Source organism: Mus caroli, unplaced genomic scaffold, assembly GCF_978045245.1.
Source record: "Mus caroli unplaced genomic scaffold, Mus_caroli_1 scaffold_7, whole genome shotgun sequence".
Taxonomy (NCBI): Eukaryota; Metazoa; Chordata; class Mammalia; order Rodentia; family Muridae; genus Mus; species Mus caroli.
The window spans coordinates 53,519,163-53,527,285 of NW_028227262.1; positions in this window are offsets into that span (position 1 = coordinate 53,519,163).

An 8,123-nucleotide genomic window follows, 5' to 3' on the forward strand; every position below is an offset into this window, starting at 1 on the left:
GAAGGAGGAGAAGGAAGAGGAGGAGGCAGAAGGAGGAGGAGGAGGAGGAAGAGGAGGAGGAGGAGGAGGGAGTAACTGACTAGTAAGAATTAGGAATTCCAGAAGAAAGCAATCTAAGAACACAGAAAATTATCTAATAAATGACACAGAAAAACTTGCTAGACTGCCAGTGTGTCAGCTGAAAACAGAGACACGCAATTAGGCACATGGACTGAAGTCCCACAGTGCACTGATGAGGAAAATATTCCAAAAGCTTTCATCAAAAGACAGAGAGGCCCTTTATGAAGCTTAGTAAGCCAGAATGACCTGCAGCACCTCAGTCATAGCTCGGCAAGGTGAGAAGGCACAGGGGATGGAGGGCTGGAGAGATGACTCAGCAGGTAAAAGCATGAGATGACTCAGCAGGTAAGAGCACTGGCAGCTTTCAAGGGGATGGAAGTTCAGTTCCTAGCACCCACACTGCAGGAGCTCACAACCACCACACAAACATGCACATAAATAAAAGTTTTTTCTTAATTTTTAAAGCATGAGTTGGTGTCCTTAATATATATTAACAGAGATGAGAGAAGAGGAATCAAAGAAAAATGTTTTAATCACATGTGGGAGCCTGTCTGCAAGTCCACGTGATCCACGTGGAGCACAAAGTAGTTGCAAAACATTAATAATGTAGCTCAGGGCTATAGGAAGAAATCGATATTTTTAATATTACCTATCAAGAGACACTTGGTCTTCAGTTATTAGTGAGATGTCCATTTGACCATTCAGGTACCTGGTCCTCTGTTCTTTCTCCCATCTCTATCACGTTATTTTTCTTTATCCTTTTCCTCCGCCAATAAAACACGATAAAATAGAATCCTACTAAACGTGACATTGTTAGAGTGAAACAAATAAATTTTCCAAAGACGTTTAAGAAACCTCTAGGAAAAAGTCCATGAAAACTCAACACCGAAAACAGATACTTCACAGCTACCCAATGGCTCCCTCTCAGTCAGGGGAGGTTAGGTAGATTCCATCCCAGTACTCATGGCCCCAAACAAAACCCAACCAGCTGCATAAGGCATGGTAGAACAGCCTAATGAAGCACAATCACGATGGTCGGCTTGCAGAGAGCACCTGTTGGGGAAAGCATCAGCCATCCCCATCTGTCCATCTTTATCTGAGACAAATTGATTTCACAACTCTTCCGGATATGAAATGCCAATCCCCCACAGAAGAATCCTTGCCAGTGGCTCCTGAGCCTGAAAATGTATCTTTGAAACAATAGAGAGCATGCAGTCAGAGTCCTAGAGAGGACAGGGAACCCTGTAGTGTCTAGCGGAGGGATTGCATCGGGTTATTCTGCAGGTGGGTGCAGAAGGACTCCTGTGAGCTAGGCAACACGATCTGTGCTCAGCCCACACTTGGGCTCCAGGAACCAGGCTAGGCGCTGGGGGATGGGGGGATGTGTTCCAGGCCAAGCAAGGGAGATAGGTGTTCTGTATGAAGGTACAGAAACTTGGTGAGATGAGAAATAACGGTTTGCCTGGCCAGAAAATGCCACACTGTTCACTAAAATATATAGCCGTTTTATATGAAGAGACAATTGTGAGAACTTAAAACTGCCACTTCACTGAGGGGATTTGACAAACAAGGCTCAGCAGGATTCCCAGGACCCACCACGCATCCCTTCTCTTGCTTCCCCCACACCCCACCCCACCCCACCCCTTTGCTCATCAACTCTGAAAGGCTGTCTTCCTTTTCTTGCAGCCTCTCCTGGGCCTCCAAGGCTCAGCTTCTGCTCTGCTGGTCGCCTCTCCCCTCTCCCTCCTCGGTGCCTGGATTGGTGGCCGGGTGTTTGAGTAGCTGCCAGGTCCACACTGTCCCTTGACCTCTTACCTTGCTTTGGTTTCCTGTTTCCACCCTGGCTGCAGCACGGTGCTCTGTCTGTCGTTATTTCTCCTGTCACTGGAAACTTAGCTCTTCCAAAAGTGAGCTCACTGGCTTTCCATCCCACACTGGCTTTCCTGCCAATTGTTCAGGCTCCTTAAACTTCCATGAGCCTGTGTTGAATACACCAGTTCAGGGCATCTTCCTGTGTCCCTGCTCACTACAAGGGATCTAACACGTCAGCTTTTGTTGACAGTTTGATCCTGTGAGTTTGGCAATCTCTCTTCCTTGTGTGTGTTTTCTCAAACAAGATGTGACAGGTGGCTTCAGGACCGCTAGCAGGGTCCAAGATGACAGTCCTCAGTGAAGATGTAATCCTCAGTGAAGACGTTTAGCAAGTTGAAAGTGTTTGCCAGAAAAAGATGTTGACCAGTGGTCTATAATTGGTAAAATACTTTTCACCTGTAAGGTATTATCACGTGATTGATAAATATGGAACGTGTGTTGAACAGCATATCAGACTTGTGTAGGAAAGTACAAATGAAAAGACTTGTGTATGAAAGTACATAGGTGCTGGGGATTTGAACTCAGGTCCCCCATACCTGCAGGACAGATGTTTTGCCAGCTGAGCCATCTTCCCAACTCCAAGACATACTTATCTTGGTACATATATTTTATTACATTTTACATTTATATATGAATATAAAAAACCTTACTTGAGTTCTTACCTTTTACAGAAGGAACAATATACTTATATAAACCATTGACCAATCCCATGACAGACAGGATATGACTTGAGATCCATAAAATTCTCTACTCTATTGAGCAGGCTGCTGGGTGAGAGAGAGGTCCTTTCCCCCTGGTCTCTGAGCTGAAAGAACCCTGTGTTCTCATCGCCTTCTTGAGCGCACGCTCTGATTGGCTCGTTCATTCTTCGGCCTGTCACTCTGACAGTCACCATATCAAGCTTGTGCTTTAGAAGACTCCAAATATTAGAGGACTGATCACAAACCAGATGTTCTGGGTCAAGAGTAAGGACCAGATTTGGCTCTGGGACAAATTAGCAAGAAGCTCCAAACATTATTACCCTCTGCATCCTCTTCCAGAAATAGGAGGTCCCAGAATCTGTATCTTTCTGGGCAGGACTTCTCTTTTCTTACTCTGCCCTTTCTGGGAATCTACCATCTGTACTGTCTTTACCTATGCTTTAAAAAATGTGCCCCTATTTTTATGGTTTTCCATTTGTAAGGAATCATAGGTACTGGAGACCCCTGAACTGGGAATATTGTAGAAGTGAAATAGGGTATGATTTTTTTTCCTCAGATACTTTCATTTCCCATCTTTATTGGAAAGGTATGAATACTCTTATACTTGTATTTTTTTCATTTCAAGTTTTTTTTTCTTACGATGCTAGGGACTGAACCTAGGATCTTGCACAAGCAAGACAAGTGACCTCCCACTGGGCTGGATTCTTTTTTTAGCATGATTTTTCTACACCTCCAAGTCTCAAGTCTCTCCACCTGATAGAGCACCCACCTACCACTAGCCAAACCTCACTCTCATCTGTCTGCTTTGATTTTTACTCTTTCTCACTTCTGATCTTTAAGAATTCAGTTCCTCAACAATATAAACTAATCAATACCCCCTGGAGCTCATGTCTCTAGCTGCATATGTAGCAGAAGATGGCCTAGTCGGCCATCACTGGGAAGAGAAGCCCCTTGGTCTTGCAAACTTTCTATGCCCCAGTACAGTGGAATGCCAGGGCCAAGAAGTGGGAGTCGGTGGGTAGGGGAGCAGGGCGGGAGGAGGGTATAGGGGACTTTCAGGATAGCATTTGAAATGTATATAGAGAAAATATCTAATAAAAAATTGAAAAAAAAAAGATGTTAAAAACAAAACAAAAAAGAATTCAGTTCCTTTTACTCTGTACTTTATTTCTTCTTTTTGGATCCAATTCTTGAAATTCTCTGGATAATACTCCTGCTTTGTGGGTCTCCTCCATTAAATCCTCAATACTGCCTTCAGTCCTTTTAACTGAGTTTATTAAGAAATCTTAAGAAGTCAGCTGTTGAGGTTTTGTCTTGCTATTGTAATGCTAAGGGTGGGCCCCTAGGACCTGGAGTCTTCACATAGACCCAACTCCTGGCCTCAAGTTATTTCTGACTGGTAAATAAAGATGCCAACAGCCAATAGCTGGGCAGAAGAGACATAGGTGGGGTTTGGGTTTCCCAGGCTTGGGGTTGGAGGAGAAGACACAGGGAAGAAGAAGGTGGAGAAGGATGGAAGAGAAGCTACCTGGTTAGGTGAGTTAAAGAGAACATGGCCCAGAGGGCTGGTCAATTGGACTTCAGAGCAGCTCAGATGAGACATAGTAAGCATTAACTCGGGGGTATTGATAGGAAAGTGGATTATAATAACATAGAAGGAAGGTATCTGCCCAACTCTTGTGCTGCTTAAGACTTAGTGTAAATAATAAAATATTATTAATAGTGTCTTTTATCTGGGAATTGAGTAGTCTGGGCAAGGTAGAAACCCCAAGTTGGGTTTAAAATTTCTTCAAGAGTCCCTCTCCACTACTTTCTGATTGTACCATGTCCTTGCAGCAACTCATTCAATCAAATTCAACTGACACTGGCTCTATGGGAAGTCCTATTGCTAACCTTGAGGATAGAGGCAATGAGGATTTCTACCATATCTGGTTCTCACTACGAATAGAGAAATACCACCCTGTGCTGTGCAGCTTCTCCTGCATCAGTCTTCTCTTTGGACATGACACCCTACTCTAAGCATAGGTATAAAATGCTCTCGCATCTCTTTTGGTTCTTAGGGACCTATGTGGTCATGCCTCAAGAGCTAAACTAATGTGTCCTCAACTTCATCAGATAATGTTAACTAAATGTTTGCTTCCCTGTCATCTACCTGAACTCTATGTTAGACTCCTAACCCAGTATAGTGGTATTATGAGGTGGGGCTAAATCAGGTCAGGTCCAAGACCACGTATTAGGATGTGTACGCTTAAAAAAGACCAGAAGGGGCTATGGTACTGCTCTATGGTAGAATGCTTTCTTAGCATGTGTAAGTTTGATTTCCAGCATGGCAAAACCGCAGAGCTTGCTTTCTGTCCCTACTACCCACCCCGAGATCTGATATGAAGGTAGCCTTCTAAACCTGGACCTGCCTACACACTTGGACAAAATAACCCAGGAGGCAGGCCCTTTTCAGTACCTAAAAGTGAACAAGCAGAGCGCTCTTCTTTTTATTTTAGAGACAGGGGTTACAAGCCTTATATAAATTTGCTTTAAATACGATCTGTTTAATTTAAATCCTTTCAAAATGCACAGTCCAGAAATGAAAGTGAGAACTGTGTGACTGTATAACTGTGAAAATTGTTTTCATGCATGGCTTATGGGTGCAACCAGAGCCCAAGCCATTAGAGCTCTCGTCAGCATACACTCTGTATTTGCTATTACAGATAGACTCAGCTGTATGTCTAAAAGACAGAGTGCAGTTATGGACAAGACAACAGAACATCTGAGCATTCACTGTGTAGGAGACACTGTGAGAAACATTTAAATGCCCATTTCCCACAAAGACCTCCTAAGATAGATTATATTAGCCTGTTTTACGCATGAGGAAAGGAATCTCAGAAAGGTAAGTGCTTTGCCCATAATCACCAAAGACACTGTAATTTGTGTTCATAAAAAAGCCCATAAAACAGTTACACAGTACAGAGTTCCTATGTGTTAATGTTTATTATGGTATTTTGAATGTCAAATCATAGTTCTATGTGTATTTTTGGAATAGAAAGGAAAAAGAGTATGGGTTAAATCTTTTATTTTTCTAACACACTAGCTAACAGAAAAAAACTTTATATAAATATGATAATTTCAGTGATGACACTGTAATTTCAACTTAGTTTAAAAAACTTCATGACTGATGTGTTTAATGAAATATCATAAGTCTTCAGTTGGGTCCTAGAAAACTGAGCTGTGGGAGTCCACAGTCACTGGAATGTATGTCAAATAATTCCATGAGCATAAAAATCACAAGGAGATTATAGACAATGAGTTCATATTCTATGAACATGTATGATAGTCTTTTATTGTGAAATACATCACATGTTTATAAGCGGGGATAAAGTATACAAGATTAAAGAACAATCGATCCATTAACCAACACAAAAATCCAAGAGGCTTCTAGAAGGCGCCCTTGGTCCCAGCACTGAAATGTAAAGGGTTAATCAAACTGTAATCAGTCACTCTTTGTTGACCCCTCAGAAGTCAGGGTCAAGGTTCTGGTTACTCAGTCACCTTGGCAACTAGCACTGTGGATCCAGAGGACCAAGATAAGGTACTGATTGCTTAGACTTTAAGTAGCTAGAGCGTTTCTGGAGACTCACATAAATGAGAAAACTCCCAGAAACCCCATTCTAATTCTTTGGGGGCCCCTACATTTTGGGCACCTTATTCTCTGGAATCCCACAAGAGGTGGAGCTCCTTATGATGAAGATCTGAGTAAGAAGCCTGGTGGTTCTGCCTAGAGGACAGGAGGAATGATCCTGAAATACACCCAGAACCTGTTCTCACAACTGAGGCCTATTTCCTAGGGGAAAACACTTTCACAGAGCTTGATAAACATGGAGAGAATAATATTCCTCTCACCTCTAGTCTCCTAATGGGGTGAAGACGAAATAGGTTCAGCAGGAGCCAGGGCATGGAGGATGGATCAGATGAAAATAAATAAAGAAACAACACACGGAGGCCCACTAAATAACTGCGATTTAAACACTTTGAAAACAAACAAACCTGGAATTCTAGATCCAGCAAAATCATTCTTTTTAAAGTAAATAAGGAAAAAAAGACTTTCTCAAAAAAAAAAAAATCAGGGAATCCATCATGTGTGGACCTTCCCTGCACTGCACACAATGTCCATTAAAAAGAAGTTCCCTGGGCAGGAGATTGACGCAGGGCAGAAAACTGACGACACAAAGAAATGTACACTGTGTCGTAAGGAATAAATGAAGGTGAATCTTTCCTAATACAAAGTGATCTGAAAGAATAGCTATTTGAGATAGAAAACCTAAAAACCTACTCAGTAGTTTAAAAAATCATATATATTATAGGTCAGTAATCTCAAAATAAGTGACAGCCATTCACGAATGAAAGGGAACAGTCAGGAACTCCCCTTATAGGTACCTGCTCTACACCTGAAGTGCCATGGCACCAAACAGGACCTTGGGTTAGATAAAAAACAAAGACTGAAATTCTAAGGTAACTAGGGAAAAATGTAAAATATAACTGCTTGGCTAAAATGAGATACAGTATTATAAAATGCCCAGTTAAAACAAGCAAGTTTGAAAGTAGCGGGGGGGAAAAAACAACCACGTGGACAACAGAACCAGTAGCAAGTTTACCAATTACCACTTGAAATGTAAGTGGTTGACAAACACCAACTTAAATAAAGAAACTTCCATTGTCCATATGAAAGTCCCATGAGCAGGGCCAGAGTGAGCCAGGCTAGAGCTAGCAGGACCAAAGGGAGCAGAGGTCCTGAGTTCAATTCCCAGCAACCACAGAATGGTTCACAGCCATCTGTACAGCCACAGTGTACTCATATACATAAAATAAATAAATAAATAAATCTTTAAAGAAAAGAAAGAAAGTCCCAGATGTACAAGAAATGTATAAGAAATGTATTTTGCATAGATCCATCCAGATAAGTTATAAGAAAGGTGAAAATAAAGTCAGCTACGACAAATTCAATCCACAAGCTTTCTTTGGGCAGGGAAGACTTCAGAACCAGAAAGATTATTTTAAAAAGGCAGACAGGGTGGTCCAAGCCTGTGACCCCAGCACTGCAAAGGCTGAGAGTTCACAGCCAGTCTAGGTTACAAAGCAAGAGTACACATTTAAAAAACAAAATCCGAACCAAAAAAAGGATGCACATGGGTGTCCGTGTGCACAAACACACACACACCAGTAATGAATAAGCGGTGATGAATACTAATTCCAATATAAGAAAAAAATTATGAATGAGTCTCCGCCACACATTTGACAGTATAGATGAAATGGACGAATCCTTTGCAGGACAGAAAACTCAGACAAGGAGAAATACATCAATGGATATTCCCATACATTAGAGAAATTTGGATAACCTTCAACCACTGAACATCAGGTCAATGGTTTCACTAGTAAATTCTACATCAAAGGTAAAAAGTACATCAATTTCCCATAATCTCTTCTAGAAACTTATTTGAG